Source organism: Megascapheus bottae, chromosome 1, assembly GCF_031878675.1.
Source record: "Megascapheus bottae isolate mThoBot1 chromosome 1, mThoBot2.hap1, whole genome shotgun sequence".
NCBI lineage: Eukaryota > Metazoa > Chordata > Mammalia > Rodentia > Geomyidae > Megascapheus > Megascapheus bottae.
This window is the reverse complement of record NC_143509.1, coordinates 100,327,869-100,333,868: the sequence shown is the minus strand read 5'-3', so window position 1 is coordinate 100,333,868 and position 6,000 is coordinate 100,327,869. Positions and strand designations below refer to the sequence as shown.

Sequence of the window (6,000 nt, the reverse complement as noted above, 5' to 3'; positions counted from 1 at the left end):
TCCTCCAGGTCGCTATCGCTGTCTTCTGAGTAGCTAGGATTACAGAGATGAACCACTAGCTCAGGCATCCCTGTAAAACATGTCTGCTGGCTTCTCTGCATGTGGTAAAGGCCTAACCTATGCTGAGTTACCTGATTGTGGGATTGACAGTTGATGGATGGATTGAATGAGTTTCAGATTATGGTCTTACAGGTTGCAGGGTTTGTGTCCCTCTAGGTAAGTAAAGCCACCTGTGCTGGGAAGAATGCAAGGACCCATCAGAGGGCCTCTGTATCAGGCAAGCAGGGACTTCCAGGCCTCTCCCTTATTTTTATCTATCTATCTATCTATCTATCTATCTATCTATCTATCTATCTATCTATCTATCTATTTGTGTGTGTATGTGTGTGTGTGTTTTCAGATATAGAAATATGAAAAGGCCTCAGCAGGTGGAAGCTGCCCAGAGCTGCCACACATGGAGAGACTTGGCCATCTGTCTGTCAGGGACTGGGTGCTCTCCTTGAGTTTTTTTGTTCAAGGCTGGTGTTCTACCTCTTAGCCACTGCTCTACTTCTGGAAGATTTTTGTTTGTTTGTTTGTTTGTTTGTTTTGGTGCTTAATTGGAGATAAAAAGAGTCTGACAGACTTGGCTTATTTTGAACTGCCATCCTCAGATCTCAGCTTCCTGAGCACAAGCCACTAGCTACTAAATGTGTTTTCAAATGTGATTGGGAAAGCTTGTTTCATGCTGGAAGGAACAGTGGTCAGAATTAGTTGCATAGAAACAAATAAGAGAGTCGTGATTGCTGTCGCAAGACACAGAGGGGCTGGAAGCACACAGGTAATGTGGTCTGCAGAACACCCCAGACCTTTGTGTATGTCTGATCTGCCAGGACAGGCTGGCTGAGATCAGTGGTACTTGTGGTTTGAAGTGACATTGAGTCCTGTTTTCTTTTTCTCCATGCAGTCCATCGACGACTTGAACAAATGGGCCCTGTTTCTCGTCTCTCCCTTCAGACTCAAAGCAGAGCACATAGCATTTGTGACAGAGAGCATTTGGGTTCAGAGTGACACTTTCCAGAGGACATTGTCTTCGGAAACAGTGAGCACCTTGTGTTTTGATTTGTATGTTAGAAGGAAAATATGTATTTTAGTCCAAACCAAGTTTTGTTTCTTAAGTTAATTTTGCTGGTACTGGGGTTTAAACTAGCTAAGCGAGTTCACCACCACGCTATATCTCTCATGCTTAGTTACTGTGCCTTTTAATTTCCTGAATCATTGCTTAATTTTACATCATTATGAGGTTAAATGATACACAGCATCTTAATAACAAAGTTACCGTCTCTAGTGTTGGGTAAAGACCATGCTGCTGTAACAGAGAGGCCAGAACTACTTTGCACAGGAGGGTGCTTCCTAACATTAGTAGACGCTGGCTCCCCCTGTCTCCCATCTCTCCACCGTCCACAACTCCATCCACACCACAGCCCTCAGTACTGGGGAAGAGAGAACAATGTGGGGTGCAGCCAGCTTCTTTCAGATTGAGATCCAGAGATTTCCTCTGCTGTTCTGCTCCAGGCAGTTGTTCTGAACTTAGTTCTAGGATCTCTGGCTCGCTCAGCTTTGGGGGAGGATGAGGCTTTCAGGCACGTACTTCTTTCTCCAGGGGACCCAGGGAGAATAGATATGAGACCAGGGACCTTGTGGCCTCTTCCACTGTTAGCATCTCCCTTAATGGTCTGTTATGTGTGTCTCTTCATTCATAACTTTCTGCAGTGGTAAGGTACCCATCTTCCAGGCAGAGTGTACTTTTCACTTAGGTCATTTTATTTGGGGTTACAGAGTTTGCTAGAATTGCAAACAGGCCTGACTTTCATTCTAGGTGGCTATGTGGAGCATTGGCTTATAAATTGGAGTTTATAATTTGTAAAGGGGCTCAGCTCATTTCCTAGTTTACTGATTGATTGATTGATTTCTTTCATTCTTTCTCTCTCTTTTTTTTTTTTCTTTTTGCCAGTTCTGGGTTTTAGCTCAGGGCCTGAGCACTGTCCTTGGGTTTTCTTAAGGCTAGAACCCTACCCCTTGAGCCTCAGCACCACTTCCAGCTTTTTTTCTATGTATGTGGTACCGAGGAATTGAACCAGGGTCTTCATGCATGCTAGGCAAGCACTTTAACCACTAGGCCAAACTCCCGGCCCTGATTGTTTTTTTTTCCTCAAGCCTGTTCAGGTTGATACTTGGTCACAGTTATTCATTTTAAGGGATATAAAGACCCTATTGATGTTTCTCCTAATTCTATGGTCATTTGAAATTCTCAGGGTCCTCTGATACTGAGTATAAAATATATTATGTAAGAAAACCTTTTGAGGGGGGAGGGAAATGGGGACAAAAACATGAGAAGGAGTATCTATGTGTGAGAAGTAGTGTACCTACTCTCTGGCGAATATAACTGTAACCCCTTGACTCTAATGAGATGTTTCTTTGCATTTTAAAGTGCTGCAACTATTGTAAATATTTATTTGTACAATTTTAGATGTTTCTGATGGGCTTTTGGTCATTCTGTAGATTTCCAACAAAGATGAGTTGCGGGAATTATGTTTTGTTGTTGTTGTTATTGTTGTTGATCGTGAGGCTTGAACCCTGGGCCTGGGTGCTGTCCCTGACCTCTTCAGCTCTTCAGCTCAAGGCTACCACCCTACCCCTGGAGCCACAGCACCACTTCCTGTTTTTAATGACTAATTGGAGATAAAAGTCTAAGGGTTTTTAGTGCCCGGGCTGGCTTTGAACCATGATCCTCAGGTCTCAGCCTCCTGAGTAGCTAGGATTACAGGTGTGAGCCACCACGCCGGGCTTCGGGAATTAAGTTTAAATGGTACTTTCCCACATTTATGTCACTTATTCATGAGTAGGTATACACAGCAGTAAACAGGTAAGGGCAGATTGATCTCAGTTCTGAATATCTTCTGTGCTTAGACTGGCAGCCCCAGTTTAGAAAGAATTGAAGACCAACAGGACTTACACAACCTCTCAATCCTTTGGAGTTAAGTTTCCTGTACCCTCCCATGCATTGTGTTCGCTCACTGTTCATCCATTCACTCAAGGTTTATTGAGTGCCTTGTATCTCCAACACACGTAGCACATAGCACATAGCAGCTACTATTGACTACGTCATGGGGTGATGGAAGAGGCACAGAGAGGTGAGGCCACACACGGTCCCTGCCTTTAGGAGCTCATGGCAGCGGGTCAGAGAACTGAGTGGAACCACAGTGCAGTTCTGTGCCTAGGAAGTGGGAGTACCTTTCTGGATGGGGAAGGACTTCCAGAAAGTGGAAGCTGAAGCACACTGACCTGGTCCATTGGGCAAAGGTTCATTAGGGCTGGGGTCTAAACTGCCCTGGGGCAATGAGTGGTCCCAGAGAGGGCCAGAGGGAAAGGCTGCATTGAGAGGCTGTGTGAGCTTACCTGGGTGGTGGTAGTTGCCTTGAACTCAGACACACAGGCTGTCCTGGTGGTCACAGAATGGAGAGGCCAAATTAAGAGGCTCACATTGTAGTTTATGAACTCAAAATATGCAGTGAGAAACCAAGGCAGGGATCTGGGCTCAGTTAACACTTTGGATCAGAAGCAGATTGAAGATTCCAAACTTTAATTTAGGCCATGAGATGGTCACACATCATGTCTCTCCCTCGGCTGTGGAGTTACAAGAACCCAAGCTGAGGTGAAAAGGGCTCAGTGGGTGGAAGCTGCCCAGAGCTGCCACAGGTACTGCAATGGAGAGACTCGGCCATCTGTCTGTCAGCCTTTGGCTTTCCACTGACCTGCTAGGTACTGTGCTGCTTCAGGCCTGTGTCCCTAGGCAGGATATGCCCTGGGTGACAATGGGAAGATGTGACTGCCTGGCTGGAAGCGGTAGGATTTTGTCTTACTGATATTTAAGATTTACTCTGTTACTCTATGACTTTCTGCTTACAGATAACCGCCCCCTCTTCCTCCTCCTTTTCCTTCTTTGCTTGCTTCCTTCCTTGCTTGTTTGCATGCTTCCTTCCTTCCTTCCTTCCTTCTTTCCCTCCCTCCCTCCTTCCTTCCTTCCTTCCTCCTTCTTTCCTCCTCCTCCCCCTCCCCCTCTTCTGCTTACAGATAACTGCCCCCTCTTCCTCCTCCTTTTCCTTCCTTCCTTCCTTCCTTCCTTCCTTCCTTCCTTCCTTCCTTCCTTCCCTCCCTCCCTCCCTCCCTCCTTCCCTCCCTCCTTCCTTTCTTCGTCTTCCCCTTCCCCTCCCCCCTCCTCCTCCTCCTCTAATGCTTCTGCTTCGTCTGTTGCAGCTGCTGCTGCTGCTTCCTCCTCCTCCTCCTCCTCCTCCTCCTCCTCCTCCTCCTCCTCCTCCTCTTCCTCCTCTTCTTCTTCTTCTTCTTCTTCTTCCCTTCCCCCCTCCCCCATCATGGAGCTGGGCACTGTCCTTGAGCACTTTCGCTCAAGTGTAGCATTCTGCCACTTAAGCCACAGCACTACTTGTAGCCTTTTCTGTGAATGTGGTACCAACAAGTTGAACCCAGGGCTTTGTGCATGCTAGGCAAGCATTCTACCATTAGGCCACACTCTCTGCCCTTCCTTCTTCTTGTGTTCTAGACACGTGTTCCATTCATTTTGTGTGTCTTCTAGCATGTCTTACACGTTTCTAACTTGCTGAGCTTTCTTAAGCACGTTATGTAGAACCTCTCCGTGCCACCTGCTGTGTGCAAGGCCGCACATACTTTGTCCAAACCGGTCTCTCACTCTTGGGCTGCTTCTTGGACTTGAGGGTGATTGTATGTGCATGCTGATAATGGCACGTGAACTCAGAGCCTGAGTGCTGTTCTTGAACTTTTTTGCTCAAGGCTGATGCTCTACCACTTGAGCCTCAGCTCCACTTCTCTTTTTGGCAGTTACCGGGACTTTCCTATCTAGGTTGGGCCTCCAACTGTGATCCTTAGATCTGAGCCTTCTGAGTAGCTAGGATTATACGTGTGAATCACTTGAGTTTTAAGCTGAATGGAGCAGCTCTTCATCGCATGCCATCAGTGTGACATCAGGTCCAGAGTTTAGTTCTTAGACAAGTTCTTTTCTGAGAGGAGACACCGATGTTTCGGGCTAACCAGGCTTCCTTACCTTTGATCTTCAGGAGCAAGCCTGTTGCTTGACTTCCCCTTTCTTCTTCTCCCTCTTTTGTTTCTCTTAGAGCAGATTGAAGCGTCCTGTTTGCTTTCGCCCCGTGTCAGCCTCATGCTGCTTTGGCTTTGCTGCCTTCCTTGAGGGAGCTTACGCTCCCTGTGGCCCTGGGACCGCAGGCCTAGAGAAAGGAGGTGCACTTAGCTGAGGAAGCAGTTGTCTAGCTGAGAAACTTGATCAGGGATGTGTGTACGTGTGTGTTGTTCTTTGGCCTCTTCCCAGCCTTCCTCTTCCGTTGTCTTTGCCTGGCATCCCTGCCCCTCCAGAGGTGAATGAGAATGTGATTATTGGCTCCTTTTACAGGAGTCAGGGTGTGCCACAGCAGGGTGCTAACTTGGGGGTTTGCCCTTTGGAGACTCAGCGTGGCTGCCCCTTCCTGTCCTTCCTCGAGCCATAGCGCGCAGTTGCTGACTGCAGCATTGCTTCCAGCTTTCTGCAGAAGTTGCATTGTCCCATGGCTACTTTCCCACTCACGCTCATCTGAAAAGTTCCTCTTTGTCCAGCCTTTAGTTTATCTTCTGCCCCAGGCTTTAATTTCGTCCTTCTGTCTCATCGTAGCCTGTGAGATGATGGTCTCGGTACTGTCGTCCTTCCAGTCTGGCCAGCAGGGACATTGAGGGCCTGGGGCTTGCCAGTCCCAGGTGATGGTGATGAGCAGACTGGAGCGAGCCACTTCTCCCCAGCTGTCTGCTTCATCTTCCGGCATCCTGAGAAAGATTTTGGGCTTCGCTCTCCCTAGTGCTAAATTCTAGGCTGCGCTGAGTTCTCACCCCCTTGTGGTGGGGATGTGAACTGTCAGCTGCGAGTGCCCCAGGAAAGTC

At 47.6% G+C, this 6,000-nt stretch overlaps 1 protein-coding gene across 1 annotated transcript in view; it reads left to right on the top strand.

The window, feature by feature from the left end:
* Positions 1-1,001: 1,001 nt before the first annotated feature.
* The window catches only part of Hlcs (holocarboxylase synthetase), a 135,497-nt gene continuing 130,498 nt past the window's right edge, over positions 1,002-6,000 (top strand). The window contains exon 1 of the mRNA XM_090349223.1: positions 1,002-1,081. The gene's annotated coding sequence lies outside the window, so the exon portion shown is untranslated. The remainder of the gene's footprint in view (positions 1,082-6,000) is intronic.